This window comes from Pseudophryne corroboree, chromosome 1 (assembly GCF_028390025.1).
Source record: "Pseudophryne corroboree isolate aPseCor3 chromosome 1, aPseCor3.hap2, whole genome shotgun sequence".
Classification (NCBI taxonomy): domain Eukaryota; kingdom Metazoa; phylum Chordata; class Amphibia; order Anura; family Myobatrachidae; genus Pseudophryne; species Pseudophryne corroboree.
The window spans coordinates 1,148,141,433-1,148,158,769 of NC_086444.1; the positions used below are offsets into that span (position 1 = coordinate 1,148,141,433).

The following is a 17,337-nucleotide window of genomic DNA, read 5'->3' on the forward strand; positions in this document are numbered from 1 at the left end:
TATGGTGTATTCTCTACAGTGCATTGACATTATTCATCTGGTACATTATCATGCATGCATTAGCAGTTACTATTTACTATACTTAACTATACTATTTACTCTCTAATGATCAGCTAGACCTTTTTGGCAGCTGGCCACGCCCCCTTTCAAGGCTGGCCACACCCTCAAACATAGGCCCCTATAACGTCATTCCCCGGTGGGCCCTTCATGTCCCAGTCCGACACTGCCCATCGCTGCATACTGACAGGCGCTAGGGACAGACACACTGTCCCAGTGCTGTCTGACCCGGTGCCCTTCCGATACACATCTCCACAAATTCAACTTAAAAGATGAAACTAATATATTATATAGACTCATTACATGCACAGTGAAATATTTCAAGCCTTTATTTGTTATCATTTTGATGATTGTGGCTTACAGTTTATGTAAACCCAAAATCCAAAATCTCAGAAAATTAGAATATTACATAAATAATTAAAAAAAGGATTTTAAACATAGAAATATTGAAAAGTCTAATCATGCATATGTACTCAGTACTTGGTTTGGGCACCTTTTGCATGAATTACTGCCTCAGTGCAGCGTGGCATGGATTCTATCAGCCTGTGGCACTGCTGAGGTGTTATGGAAGACCAGGATGCTTCAATGGTGGCCTTCAGCTCTTCTGCATTGTACGGTCTCATGTCTCTCATCTTTCTCTTGGCAATGCCAATACTTTACAGAGAAAACGACAACAAAAAAACATGGCAAAATCATGTCGATCTTTTTTTTTTATAATATATATATATTTTTTATGAAATTCCACTTTTTTATTCTATCTTTGTCTTAGTGCACCACGGTTCAAATAAATTGTAAAAATTTTTAAAACATTTTTTTGAAGTTATTGTAACCGCCTATCCTCTATATCTAATTGACACCAGAGGTCGCCCTCTCTACCTCATCCTCTGTCCACAAGTGTTCACCACAGGCACCTATACCAGTGCCTAATTCCACTTGAGGTAACAGGCTGACGCCCCTAATTTGGAGGGGAGTGTCCAATAGGCGAATATCTTCCAATACATATATCTTTGAATAAATTTTACTGTGGGAGTTCCATTACTAGTGTTAATATTTTTTGAATACTGCATCTGTGGCGCTGACAGCTTCCCTGGTACACGATCTTTTTTCATGTCGACATTGTTCACGTCGACCTAATGGCCATGTCGACCTATTTCTAGTGTCGACCTAGCCACAACCAATATCTGTCAACCTAATGGGTATCGACCTAGACACTGTCGACCCTGAGTCCCATACCCCTCACATCTGCATCTCTCTGCACATTTTATATCTGCCCCACCTGCAGTGCAGCATGGTTTTGCCCAGGTGCAAAGTTACTACAGTACTTGCTTTTATCAGAAACTGCTGTTGGCCGATGCACAAAGGCAACATACAGTACGTGGTAAAATTCTTTTGATATTATGAAAAACACTCAACACCATGTGAACGTGTTCTATCTTGTTTCGTATTGTTGACGCAGGGAATAAAGTTGGATTCTGCACAACTAAATCTTTATATAAAGAATTCCACTAGCAATAAAGACAATAAACATATTGCAGAACACAAGGCTATCCAACTGTCAGGAAAAACAAACAGGAAGTAATCAGACTGCAAATAACATTTAGTTTTGAGTAAAGTGAAAGCATTGCCCCATGTAGGGGTAAATTTACTAGGGTGAGAGATTTCTAGAACTGGTGATGTTGCCCATAGCAACCAATCAGATTTTATCTATTACCTTCTAAAAACAGCTAGAGAAATGTTAAATAGAATCTGATTGATTGTTATGAGCAACATCACCAGTTCTAAAAGACTCCCACCTTAGTAAATTCACCCCGTAGAGTTGGTTGTAAATGCAAGCGCACCAAAAATTCCAAAACCTCAGTATAAACCATAATGCTGCAATTGATACTACTGAGGGGTGAGGATCATTAGATCGACAGTGTCTAGGTCGACAATGTTTAGGTCGACCACTATAGGTTGACAGTCACTAGGTCGACAGGGTCAGAAGGTCGACATGTTCTAGGTCGACAGGCCAAAAGGTCGACATGAGTTTTTAATAATTTTTTGGTGTCGTTTTCTTCGTAGAGTGACCGGGAACCCCAATTAGTGCACTGTGTCCCCTCGCATGGCTCGCTTCGCTCGCCATGCTTTGGGCAAGGTGCCTCTCTCTGCTACCGCTTCGCTCGGCACAGATTACCATTCCAATTGTAGTCCACGTGGATCGTTAAGTATGAAAAAGTAATAAAAAAAAAACCCTCATGTCGACCTTTTGACCTGTCGACCAAGAACATGTCGACCTTCTGACCCTGTCGACCTAGTGACTGTCGACCTAAACATTGTCGACCTAGACACTGTTGATCTTCAGACCGGATCCCACTACTGAGCTGCTGACCCTCATATGGCAGACTTAGAAAATGACACCTGCAGAAATGATTTGCATATAATAGGCATCATTGACGCTATGGTGGAGGGGGAGGGGGAGGTGGGGTACTTTACCATGCAGCTTCAGTTCCCGGGTATAATACCCAGAGCTATTCAATTAGCAGTCTTTTGTTCTGGGGTAAGCCCCACGGCCAATGCGTGATAACTCATAGATTCTGGATTAAGTGCTTGGAGATATGGGTTTGCCACTCGTGGGCATCCACATTGAGCCCCAAAAGCCCCGCTTACCAACTTTCTTACCACAGATTTCTGTTAGCACCTCAGGAGGGTCCGAACAGAAATCTGCATGAAGTGCAACCTGATATAGAAAACATGCATTGTGTGGGTTCCCTGAGGACTGGACTTGACAAATACTATTGTAGTGAAATGCGTAAGTATAACCATATTAGCACATATGTATATTGTTCTCAAACTTTGACACTGGACTTAATTGTTGACCTACATTTGGGACTTGTCTAGTACAGTACCTAATTGCTGCATGTAAAGGTTCCCAGTAGAGACTACATCTGTCTCACCGCTACAAATGATTACACCCATCATCAGTCATAATGTTATAGGAAGAAGTGCTCGCTGTTACTAGGATGTTTTCTGCACAATGATAACAAGCTGATTTATTTAGACCAGGAACTATAGACATGATTCAGAGGGGTTGAGTACATAATCTTGGCAGTCAGGATGCTGACGTTCAGAATACTGACAGCGGCATCCTGATAGTAAGAATCCTGACATATTTTGGTAAGTAGGCTAATACTACCCCTTACCCTAAACCTAACCCTCCTTACCAATAGCCAGGCCCGCCATCAAGGGGGGACTGTGGGGACTCCAGTCCAGGGGCCCTGACTGAGAGAGGGCCTGGGAGGCAGCAGTGAGGATCAACGGGGGCCAGGCCACCGGCCTGCGCACCAGCAGGGCAGGCAGCAACGGAGGGCAGAGGTTTAGCGGTGGCTGTATTCTTTCTATAGAGCCGGCCATGAGCCAATCAGAGCTCACAGACCAGCAGCCAATCAAGAGCTGCCACTCAGCAGCTCTTAATTAGCTGCTAGTCTGCGAGCTCTGATTGGCTCACGGCCGGTTCTACAGGAAGAAAGAATATCGCCACTTGCGGCTCTGTCCTTATGTGGCTGCCTGCTCTGCCAGTTCCCAGGCAGGTGGCCTGGCCCCCGTCGAGCCTCACTGCTGCCCTCAAATGGTAAGCTATGGGGCAGTGTGTGTGGTGGTGGTGGGGGTCCAGGGGAAATTTGCTAGTCCCAGGCCCCATCATTTCTGATGGCAGCCCTGCCCATAGCCTAAACTTAACCCTCCCCTCCTGCAGCCTAACCCTAAAACTTCCCTCCTGAAGCCTAACGCCAACCCTCCCGTCTTATTGTCTGTATTATTTTGTTTTTGTTTTTGAAAAACTGGTGAAACGCGTAGGGATCACATTGCAAGATGAGAATAATGTGATAGTTTCTTTTCATTTTTATGTTTTTCCTTTTTCTAGTGCAGGAATACTGAGATAAAGATGTTTCTTCATCACAGGGGAATTTCTCACATAACACAGGGTTGAGTCAGCGGTACTGCCTGGTCATGGCACCAACATCTCCTTGGAGTGAATATAGGTCATATCTACCATTTAACACCTGTCAGCCCAGAATTCTATGCTTCACAAGTATTCCAGACTTTCTTGCAGAGCAACATTATATACTCCGTGGCATCTCTACATGTAGTGCACCTGCTACTACTATATGGAATATGATGGGTAAAGAGATTGCTAGTTACACTGTATTGTGATGAAATGCCCATGTTTATGTTATATATGTTGTTGGCAATGTGACCTTGCTATGTGATATACAATACTACTATGTTTGAATGAGGGATAGAAGTGCAATAGATATTTATTAGTTCCTTCTTTGAGATTAAGTTATGCAGCACACGTATTGAATTGGAAAAAAAGTAGGAAGTAGATTATAGAAAGACACTTAGATAAAGTCACTAATCTGAAAATTCCCCTAGGTCTGGCCTCGTCTCAAAATTCTCAGTCTCCCCCCTTCGGTCCTTTGGGTTTGAGTTAACAAGAAATACAAGAATAATTTAAACACTACATTCACTATTATTGAAAATTATTAATATATTGCATATACATAGGCAAATGCAGGGGGGTTTCCGGTTGCATGGAAACCCCCCCCCCCCCCCTCCCCCTCTTGGCCAGTGGCTCAAATTATGACAATAGCAATAGTATATAATATGACTACTAGAGCTGCTGCCACATCATTCAGTATAAGGGACAGAGCAGAGCTGTTGCATATGCCCAGTGGTAGCAGCTTATTCTACCTAGATTGCCATGTGTGGATCTGAGTCCTCAATCAGTGCACTGAACCAGAGAGTAGCTACCAGGAAGAAGAGACAGGAGCCTTACCATGAGGTGGGATAATGTGTGCTTAGAAAGTGCAGTACTGGTTCTATTATGTTTGTGTATTTATGTATTATTTAAATATGTTTGCTACAGCCTATACTAGTGTGTTAGATATTAATACTGTGTTTCATACAGTATCCAGTGTATAAAAAGACCAATGTCTACATTAATATCCATGGGCGTTATTAGGATCTTCTACCGCTCCCCCAGACTCCCACACTTGCTCCAGTGTTCCGCAGACTGGGAGATTGTAGATTGCATTTGGAAACCCCCCTCTAGAAATCCCGCGTTTGCCACTAAAATATATTGCACAGTTCTTTATAGATATTTAACAAAATCCCATCAGTACCTGCACCACTGGAATTTACATTCTATGGCCCATATTTCTCAAGCCTTGGAGAGTGATAAATTCCTCGGTGATAAAGTACCAACCAATCAGCTCCTAACTGTCATTTTTCAAACACTGGCTGTAACATGATAGGAACTGGTTGGTTGGTACTTTACCACTGTGCAATTTATCACTCTCCAAGGCTTGATAAATCTAGGCCATTATTCTTTATACCACTGCACTACGGTCAATTTTTTCAGAAGCCATTTATACTACTAGAACGTCTTTGGAGTGTTATAAGTAACCAGCAGTGGCGGATTTAGGGGGGGGGGCACCAAGGCACGTGCCCCCCCTGTCATTTTTAGTGCAGACTGACATGCGGACGAGGGTCCGCATGTCAGTCTGCGGTCTCGTTTCCTCCCCTGCTGTTAGGAGGGACACGGAGGGCACAGTGCGCGCCTCTCCTGTGTCCCTCCTGGGTCTCCGGCGGCCGCTGGTCTCATGAAGGAAGTGCCGTTCATGAGCACTTCCTTTATTACAGTGACCCGCGGCCGCCGGAGACACAGGAGGGATACAGGAGAGGCGTGCACTGTGCCCTCCGTGTCCCTCCTAACAGCAGGGGAGCGGGGGGAGCAGCGGTGGCGGAGGAAGGGGGGGGGGGGGAGGACGCACTGGGGGGGAATATCTGGCACTGGGGGCATATTTGGCAGGGAGGGGGGGGGGGGAGAATATCTGGCACTGGGGGCATATTTGGCAGGGAGGGGGGGGGGGGAGAATATCTGGCACTGGGGACATATATGGTACTGGGGGGAATATCTGGCCCTGGGGGCATATATGGCACTGGGGGGGGAATATCTGGCACTGGGGGCATATATGGCACTGGGGAGGGAATATCTGGCACTGGGGGCATATTTGGCAGGGAGGGGGGGGGGGAATATCTGGCACTGGGGACATATATGGCACTGGGGGGAATATCTGGCCCTGGGGGCATATATGGCACTGGGGGGGGGGAATATCTGGCACTGGGGGCATATATGGCACTGGGGAGGGAATATCTGGCACTGGGGGCATATTTGGCAGGGAGGGGGGGGGAATATCTGGCACTGGGGACATATATGGCACTGGGGGGAATATCTGGCCCTGGGGGCATATATGGCACTGGGGGGGGGGGATATCTGGCACTGGGGGCATATGTGGCACTGGGGGGGGGGGATATCTGGCACTGGGGGCATATGTGGCACTGGGGGGGGAATATCTGGCACTGGGGCATATGTGGCACTGGGGGCATATATAGCACTGGGGGGGGGCGATATCTGGCACTGGGGGCATATGTGGCACTGTCGGGGAATATCTGGCACTGGGGGTATATGTGTACCTGGCACACATGGGGGGGGCTATATTTGGCACTGGGGGCATGTGAGTACCTGGCACCGTGGGGGAATATCTGGCACTGGGGACATATGTGGCACTGGGAGCACAGCCCTAGCAACAAGGACTACCTCCTAGCAACGAACATGACACCCAGTGCATGAAACCCCTGGCAACGAGCATGACACCCAGTGCATGAAACCCCTGGCAACGAGCATGACACCCAGTGCATGAAACCCCTGGCAACGAGCATGGCACCGTGCATGGAACCAAGAGCATGAAACCCCTGGCAACGAGCATGACACCCAGTGCATGAAACCCCTGACAACGAGCAGGTATTTGAAAAGTAATTAGAAGCCTTACTGTAGGACTTAATGTGTAATGGGCATTACGGTGTGTGGCATAATGTATCACGGACATTGCGGTGTGTGTCATAATGTGTCACAGGCATTACGGTGTATGGTATACTATATCGCTGGCATTGTGATATGTGGTATAATGTCTCAGGGTCATTGCAGTGTGTGGCATAATGTATCACGGACATTGCGGTGTGTGTCATAATGTGTCACAGGCATTACGGTGTATGGTATACTATATCACGGGCATTGTGGTATGTGGTATAATGTCTCAGGGTCATTGCAGTGTGGCATAATATATAACGGGCATTGCGGTGTGTGGCATAGGGTATAACGGGCATTGCGGTATGTGTCACAGGCATTACGGTGTATGGTATACTATATCACGGGCATTGTGGTATAATGTCTCAAGGTCATTGCAGTGTGTGGCATAATGTGTCACAGACATTGTATGTGCTATAATGTATCAGGGGCAGTGCAGTGTGTAGCATAATGTATAACGGGCATTGCGATTCCTGTCATAATGTGTCACAGGCATTACGGTGTGTGGCATAATGTGTCTGGGGCATTACAGTGTGTGCATATTGTGTCATGTGCATTATTGTGTGTGGAATAATGTCTAAGGGCCATTGCAGTATGTGGAATAATGTATACTGGACATTACTATAAGGAGGAAAAATGACAAATAATGTAAGGGGCATGAATCAGGATTATTTTTCTTTCCTGTGGTGGCCAACGTCTGGGCGTGCAGGTTGCAAAACTGGGGTATAAGGTAGTCTTTTCCTGCAATACCACGCCCATTCAAACGAAGCCACGCCCATTCCAACAAAGCCACGCCCCTTATGGTGCCCCCCCTGTAATTTTTTTCTGGATCCGCCCCTGGTAACCAGTGCTCCTGGAAGAAACAAACACAAACACACAAGAGCATACAAACTCCACACAGAGCAGTGGTCAGTATGTAACCTAAGTTCTGTTGCTACCCACTGTGCTACCAATTAGATAAATGCCCCACTCAGCAATAGATACATCTAATTTAATCATCTGATTGATATATACAGTAACTATAGCTGTATTAAATCTATTTACTAAGCCTTAGATGGAGATAAAGTGCACGGAGATAAAGTACCAGCCAACCAGCTCTTTTCAAACCCAGCCTGTGACATGGCAGTTAGGAGCTGATTGGCTGATACTTTATCTCCGTCCACTTTATCTCCATTCAAGGCTTAGTAAATAGATCCCTTAATCTCCAATCTCAACGTGAATATACCACAAAACACGGTACCACTTTAGAACAGGAAAGCAGTGACTCAGAAGAAATGGAGATAAAACTACAACATTCTTTTGAATCTCGGGTAATGACTCTGTAAGACCTCAGTGGAAAAAAATCTGTTGCCCATTTAAACTTTATCTACATTCCTGAATCAGGGGCCCGGAGCTATTAAGTTTCTTCATTTATATATATATATATATATATATATATATATATATATATATATATATATATATATATATATATATATATATATATTGGGTAGTGGAAGTATGGCGCCACAGATGTGTGAGTAGATACAATTATAGAAAAAATAAAATACTATAGTTCAGACACTCCTTTAACAATATAAGGTGTCAGCTGACCCCTAAATATTCGGCAGGGATAAGCTGCCATTAGATTTAGATATGGGAAAAGGGATAGGGGTGTGAGCGACTGACAGTGTCTGATAAATTAAATAAATATGAAGAATATTGCAGGATACGTATTAGAAAAAAGTACAATATATTTATTTATACAATTTAAAACATAGGGATGGGCTAAGATATGGAGGATAAAAAATGCTAAAAATACATACAGTAAAAAATAGAGCTAGACAGATGTAGCCACCTTTATCTTGACTGGCTGAGGCGTTTGTCCCGATCGAGCATACGCAGCATAGGGAGGCGCGCCTAGTCACAGAGAGGCGTACCTAATCGCACGGAGGCAGACAGAGCGTTTGGCGTTACCTTTACGTGTAATACTTGCGATCAGCCACCAGATGTCGCTTTTTACAATCACCACTGAGCATGCGTGTGGTCTCCCGTAAAATACAATACTGAAATATATAATAAGGACTACTTTACTAAGGCGTCTCATTACGCTGCATACAGTAAATACTCATTACGCTGCATTATTTAATACAGTATATACGATACAGACACAGATAGTACAGCATACAGTATATGATCCATCTACAGTACTTTATGAATATGTGAGCGCCCAAGTCCCGCAGACAAAACAACAGAAAACCAGTAGTGTACACTGTCGCAAATGGACGTGTTAGAAGTTCACTATTGCCTCTTGAGATTAGGAATTTTGTACAGTATGTTAGCGTCCTAATCCCGTAGTCATTACAGCATAATCAAAACCAATGGATTTATTCATCTGTCTGCGGCGAAGTGGTGAAGTGTTCCGCTTCCTATACTCAGAGTGCTGAGTTCGATTCCTAAAGTACAAATGCATGTTAGTTTTTTCCAGACACTTTATTATTTTTTTTATTCACATAAACCAGGGCAAAGCTGCATGAGCGGTTCTACTGTTAAGGTTCTATGCACCGTACAGTACACATACAATTCTGTAGCTGGGCAGACTCAATAGAAATGGCTACCACCTATGACTCCTTGCCCCACAGAGGCCCTAGGCTACGGAGCAAGTAACAGTCCAGATTTTACAGGCTATGGGGCAATGCTGAAGGAGCGTCACAATCCTCTAGCTAAAATACACAGGGGCGATAGGAATAAGCGAGGTCTATGCACATTATGGTACACCGGACTCGATCGCATAGCACACTGGCAAAATGGCCGCCGCCCCTGAACCCTTGTGCATGGGGCAATGCTGAAGGAGCGTCACAATCCCCTAGCTAAAATACACAGGGGCAATAGGGATAAGCTAGGTCTGCACATTACGGTACACCGGACTCAATCGCATAGCACACTGGCAAAATGACCATTACCCCTGAACCCCCACCTTGTGGCAGGCAGCGATGGCTATGGGGCAATGCTGAAGGAGCGTCACAATCCACTAGCCAAAATACACAGGGGCGATAGAGATAAGCGAGGTCTATGCACATTACGTTGCACCGGGCTCGATCGTATAGCAAACTGACAAAACACAAGTTTTACATAAAGCAGGGCAAAGCTGCAGGAGAGTTTCTACTGTCAAGGTTCTATGCACTTTACGGTACACATACAATTCTATAGCAGGGCAAACTCAATTGAAATGGCTACCGCCTGTAACTCCTAGCTCCATGGAGGCACTCGGCTATGGAGCAAGTAACAGCACAGATTTGAAGCAATGCTGAAGGAGCGTCAGAATCCCCTAGCTAAAATACACAGGGATGATAGGGATAAGCGAGGTCAATGCACATAACGATACACCCAAAGTACCCCATGGTTTTGATTATGCCTTTTCTTTGAACACGGTATTTTCTACTGCCTCGCCCTACCCCCATCCCACTTTCCCCTTCCCCCCTGGGAGCCTGCAAAGTACATGCAGTAGACAGGGAGGGAGTTCCGATCAGGTTACAAGACATGTGCAACAGTATACTACTGTGTGTAGGAAAATCCTCCACCTACTCTGATTTATGTGAAACCTGTGTGCACCCTTTCATTGAATGCATAACAAAGAAAAAATAATAATAAAGTGAATGTCACAGGAACATAGAAAAAAAAGGTTGGCACTTTGGGACTCTCAGCGTGGGAGGTGGGAGCCTTCATCGCTAGGTTGGTATGGAAGGGGAGACAATTAGCTACCGGAGGGTATTAACCCCAAGTTTCTGTGACCCCCACAAGGCTCATGGCAAGCGCCGGAACCCATGATGGGTCTGAATTAACGGGCCCATTATAGTCTATGGGAAAATGGGTCCACTTTGCATACTGATATCTCTGGTTATGGGTGTCCCAGAGACTCAGGACTGGTACCATACAAAAGAGGAGACTCTTGGCTTTCGGGGCAGACCAACCACTAGTTTATGTGACACTGGAAAAGGAAACGGGAAGCAACCGTGTTTTGGGTCCCCTCCAGTTGTCCGCCTAGCTTGCACAGGATGCAGGGTTTCTGGCTAGATAGGAAATACTGTACAGAAATGCTAAGCATGGTAATTTGACATCCAGGAACATAGGGAGGAGTTTTTATCTTTCTCCATTATACTTAGAAAAATTACACTTGCCACTGTACGTTACAAGCTGTTCGTGCTAATTAGTACACTAGTAGAACATACTGTACAGAGATACTAAGGACAGTGATTTGGCATCCACGAACTTAGGGAGGATCTTTAATCTCTCTCCATTGTAATCTTTCTAAGTATAATAGAGAGAGAGATAAAAGCTCCTCCCTAAGTTCCTGGGTGCCAAATTACAGTCTTTAGTATCTCTGTATTCTATGTTCTACTAGTGTACTAATTAGCATGAACAGCTTGTAACGTACAGTGGCAAGTTTAATATTTCTATGTATAATGGAGAGAGATAAAAGCTCCTCTGAAAGTTCCTAGATGCCAAATCACCGTCCTTAGTATCTCTGTACAGTATGTTCTACTAGTGTACTAATTAGCACAAACGGCTATTAACGGAATGCCAAATCACCGAACTTAGTATCTCTGTACAGTATGTCCTATTAGGGTACTAATTAGCATGAACAGCTTGTAACGTACATGGCAGGTTTAATCTTTCTATGTATAATGGAGAGAGATAAAAGCTCCTCAGTAAGTTCCTGGATGCCAAATCACCGTACTTAGTATCTCTGTACAGTATGTTCTATTAGGGTACTAATTAGCTGTTCATGCTAACTAGTACCCTAATAGAAAATACTATACAGAGATACTAAAGACGGTGATTTGGCAACCAGGAATTTACGGAGGAGAAAGATCAAACCTGCCACTGTACGTTACAAGCTGCTCGTGCTAATTAGTACACTAGAAGAACATGCTGTACAGAGATACTACGGACAGTGATTTGGCATCCACGAACTTAGGGAGGAGCTTTTATCTCTCTCCATTATACTTAGAAAGATTACAATGGAGAGAGATAAAAGCTCCTCCCTAAGTTCCTGGATGCCAAATCACTGTACTTAGTATCTATGTACAGTATGTTCTACTAGTGTACTAATTAGCACGAACAGCATGTAACACACAGTGGCAATTTTAATCTTTCTATGTATAATATTGAGAGATAAAAGCTTCTCCCTAAGTTCCTGGTTGCCAAATCACCAAACTTAGTATCTCTGCATAGTATTTTCTATTAGGGTACTAATTAGCACAAACAGCTAATTGGTACCCTAATAGAACATACTGTACAGAGATACTAAGTACGGTGATTTCGCATCCAGGAACTTACTGAGGAGCTTTTATCTCTCTCCATTATACATAGAAAGATTAAACTTGCCGCTGTACGTTACAAGCTGTTCGTGCTAATTAGTACACTAGTAAAACATACTGTACAGAGATACTAAGGACGGTGATTTGGCATCCAGGAACTTACTGAGGAGCTTTTGTCTCTCTCCATTATACATAGAAAGATTAAACTTGCCGCTGTACTTTACAAGCTGTTCTTGCTAATTAGTACCCTAATAGAACATACTGTACAGAGATACTAAGGACGGTGATTTGGCATCCAGTTAAAAGCTGTTCGTGCTAATTAGTACACTAGTAGAACATACTGTACAGAGATACTAAGGATGGTGATTTGGCATCTAGGAACTTCCAGAGGAGCTGTTATCTCTCTCCATTATACATAGAAAGATTAAACTTGCAACTGTACGTTACAAGCTGTTCCTGCTAATTAATACACTAGAAGAACATACTGGAGACTCAGACTCATACAGTACTTGCATTTCAAAAGCACAGTATTTTCCACCGCCTCCCGCTTGCCCATCGCCCTTCCCCCCTGGGATCCTGCACATGTCATGCAGTAGACAGGGAGGGAGTTATTCACATAAACTAGGGCAAAGCTGCAGGAGCAGTTGTACTGTTTAGGGTCTATGCACCATATGGTATACATACAATTCTGTAGCAGGGCAGACTCAATTGAAATGGCTACCGCCTGTGACTCCTCGCCCAATGGAGGCCCTCGGCTATGGAGCAAGTAACAGCACAGATTTGGTAGGTCACGGGGCAATGCTGAAGGAGCGTCAGAATCCCCTAGCTAAAATACACAGGGGTGATAGGGATAAGTGAGGTCTTTGCGCATAACGATACACCGCAAAGTTCCCCATGGTTTTGATTATGCCTTTTCTTTGAACACGGTATTTTCCACTGCCTCACCCTACCCCCATCCCACTTTCCCCTTCCCCCCCTGGGAGCCTGCAAAGTACATGCAGTAGACAGGGAGGGAGTTCCGATCAGGTTACAAGACATGTGCAACAGTATACTACTGTATGTAGGAAAATCCACCGCCCACTCTGATTTATGTGAAACCTGTGTGCACCCGTCCATTGAATGTATAACAAAGAAAAATAATAATAATAAAGTGAATGTTACAGGAACACATTAAAAAAAGGTTGGCACTTCCTTCCCATTGGTGTTGGTTTATGCCTTAGGGGACTCGGACGTTAATACTTGTATTTCAAAAGCACAGTGTTTTCCACCGCCTCTCCCTACCCCCATCGCCCTTCCCCCCTGGGAGCCTGCACAGGGCATGCAGTGGACAGGGAGGGAGTTCAGGTCAGGTACAATACACAAATGCTGACGATCTACAGTACTGTGTTGCTCAGTTAGTTGCGTCGGAATACACTAATTTATACTCATTACCGCTGTGTATTTGTAAATAGCGGAATGAATCGCTGCTGCAGATTTACTTTGATTTATGTGAAACCTGTGTGCACCCTTTCATTGAATGTACAACAAAGAAAAAAAATAATAAAGTGAATGTCACGGGAACATAGAAAAAAAAAGGTTGGCACTTTGTGACTCTCAGCATGGGAGGTGGGAGCCTTCATCACTAGGTTGGTATGGAAGGGGAGACAATTAGCTACCGGAGGGTACCAACCCCAAGTTTCTGTGACCCCCACAAGGCTCATGGCAAGCGTCGGAACCTATGGTGGGTCTGAATTAACGGTCCCATTATAGTCTATGGGAAAATGGGTCCAATTTGCGTACTGATATCTCTAGTTCTGGGTGTACCAGAGAATCAGGACTTGTACCATACAAAAGAGGAGACTCTTGGCTTTCGGGGCTGACCAACCACTAGTTTATGTGACACTGGGAAGAGAAACGGGAAGCAACCGTGTTTTGGGTCCCCTCCAGTTGTCCGCCTAGCTTGCACAGGATACAGGGTTTCTGGCTAGATAGGAAATACTGTACAGAAATGCTAAGCATGGTAATTTGACATCCAGGAACATAGGGAGGAGTTTTTATCTCACTCCATTATACTTAGAAAAATGACACTTGCCATTGTACGTTACAAGCTGTTTGTGCTAATTAGTACACTAGTAGAACATACTGTACAGAGATACTAAGGACAGCGATTTGGCATCCACGAACTTAGGGAGGAGCTTTTATCTCTCTCCATTGTAATCTTTCTAAGTATAATGGAGAGAGATAAAAGCTCCTCCCTAAATTCATGGGTGCCAAATTACCGTCTTTAGTATCTCTGTATAGTATTTTCTATTAGGGTAATAAATTAGCACGGACAGCTTGTAAAGTACAGCGGCAAGTTTAATCTTTCTATGTAAAATGGAGAGAGATAAAAGCTCCTCTGGAAGTTCCCAGATGCCAAATCACCATTCTTAGCATCTCTGTACAGTATGTTCTACTAGTATACTAATTAGCACGAACAGGTTTTAACTGGATGCCAAATCACCATACTTCGTATCTCTGTACAGTATGTCCTATTAGGGTACTAATTAGCACGAACAGCTTGTAACGTACAGCGGCAAGTTTAATCTTTCTATGTATAATGGAGAGAGATAAAAGCTCCTCAATAAGTTCCTGGATACAAAATCACCATACTTAGTATCTCTGTACAGTATGTTCTATTAGGGTACCAATTAGCTGTTTGTGCTAATTAGTACCCTAATAGAAAATACTATGCAGAGATACTAAGGATGGTGATTTGGCAACCAGGAACTTAGGGAGGAGCTTTTATCTCTCTATATTATATATAGTAAGATTAAAATTGCCACTGTACGTTACAAGCTGTTTGTGCTAATTAGTACCCTAATAGAAAATACTATGCAAAGATACTAAGGATGGTGATTTGGCAACCAGGAACTTAGGGAGGAGCTTTTCTCTCTCTATATTATACATAGAAAGATTAAAATTGCCACTGTACGTTACAAGCTGTTCGTGCTAATTAGTACACTAGTAGAACATACAGTACAGAGATACTAAGTACAGTGATTTGGCATCCACGAATTTAGGGAGGAGCTTTAATCTCTCCATTGTAATCTATCTAAGTATAATGGAGAGAGATAAATGCTCCTCCCTAAATTCCTGGATGCCAAATTACTGTCCTTAGTATCTCTGTACTCTATGTTCTACTAGTGTACTAATTAGCTGTTTGTGCTAATTAGTACCCTAATAGAAAATACTATGCAAAGATACTAAGGATGGTGATTTGGCAACCAGGAACTTAGGGAGGAGCTTTTCTCTCTCTATATTATACATAGAAAGATTAAAATTGCCACTGTACATTACAAGCTGTTCGTGCTAATTAGTACACTAGTAGAACATACTGTACAGAGATACTAAGTACAGTGATTTGGCATCCACAAACTTAGGGAGGAGCTTTAATCTCTCCATTGTAATCTATCTAAGTATAATGGAGAGAGATAAAAGCTCCTCCCTAAATTCCTGGATGCCAAATTACTGTCCTTAGTATCTCTGTACTCTATGTTCTACTAGTGTACTAATTAGCTGTTTGTGCTAATTAGTACCCTAATAGAAAATACTATGCAAAGATACTAAGGATGGTGATTTGGCAACCAGGAACTTAGGGAGGAGCTTTTCTCTCTCTATATTATACATAGAAAGATTAAAATTGCCATTGTACGTTACAAGCTGTTCGTGCTAATTAGTAGACTAGTAGAACATACTGTACAGAGATACTAAGTACAGTGATTTGGCATCCACGAATTTAGGGAGGAGCTTTAATCTCTCCATTGTAATCTATCTAAGTATAATGGAGAGAGATAAAAGCTCCTCCCTAAATTCCTGAATGCCAAATTACTGTCCTTAGTATCTCTGTACTCTATGTTCTACTAGTGTACTAATTAGCTGTTTGTGCTAATTAGTACCCTAATAGAAAATACTATGCAAAGATACTAAGGATGGTGATTTGGCAACCAGGAACTTAGGGAGGAGCTTTTATCTCTCTATATTATACATAGAAAGATTAAAATTGCCACTGTACGTTACAAGCTGTTCGTGCTAATTAGTACACTAGTAGAACATACTGTACAGAGATACTAAGTACAGTGATTTGGCATCCACGAACTTAGGGAGGAGCTTTAATCTCTCCATTGTAATCTATCTAAGTATAATGGAGAGAGATAAAAGCTCCTCCCTAAATTCCTGGATGCCAAATTACTGTCCTTAGTATCTCTGTACTCTATGTTCTACTAGTGTACTAATTAGCACAAACAGCTTGTAACGTAGAGTGGCAAGTTTAATATTTCTATGTATAATGGAGAGAGATAAAAGCTCCTCAGTAAGTTACTAGATGCCAAATCACCATCCTTAGTATCTCTGTACAGTATGTTCTACTAGTGTATTAATTAGCATGAACAGCTTGTAACGTACAGTTGCAAGTTTAATCTTTGTATGTATAATAGAGAGAGATAAAAGCTCCTCTGAAAGTTCCTAGATGCCAAATCACCATCCTTAGTATCTCTGTACAGTATGTTCTACTAGTGTACTAATTAGCATGAACAGCTGTTTTACCGGATGCCAAATCACCGTACTTAGTATCTCTGTACAGTATGTTCTATTAGGGTACTAATTAGCTGTTTGTGCTTGTTCACGGGAACACATTAAAAAAAAAGGTTGTCCCTTCCTTTCCATTGGTGTTGGTTTATGCCTTAGGGGACTCAGACGCTCGCATTTGTAAAGCACAGTATTTTCCACCGCCTCCTGCTAGCCCATCGCCCTTCCCCCCTGGGAGCCTGCACAGATCATGCAGTGGACAGGGAGGGAATTCAGGTCCTGTGCAATACACAAACGCCAAAGATCTACTGTACTGTTTTGCTCACTCAGAATACACTCATTTCTACTCATTACCGCTGTGTAGATGCATTTAGTGTAAAGAATCGCTCCTGCAGATCTACTCTGATTTATATGAAACTTGTGTGCATCCTTCCATTGACTGTCTTACAATGAAAATAAAATAATACAGTGTATCATTACAATAAAAAAAAAAAGAAGGCACATCAGGTCTCGAACCCTGGACCCTCAGCG

General features: G+C 43.3%; 1 long non-coding RNA gene across 1 annotated transcript in view; it reads right to left on the bottom strand.

The window, feature by feature from the left end:
- Window positions 1–546: 546 nt before the first annotated feature.
- Window positions 547–17,337, bottom strand: part of LOC135002167 (uncharacterized) — a 126,228-nt gene continuing 109,437 nt past the window's right edge. Inside the window, exon 3 of the long non-coding RNA XR_010203469.1 lies at window positions 547–711. This is a non-coding gene — a long non-coding RNA (uncharacterized LOC135002167). The remainder of the gene's footprint in view (window positions 712–17,337) is intronic.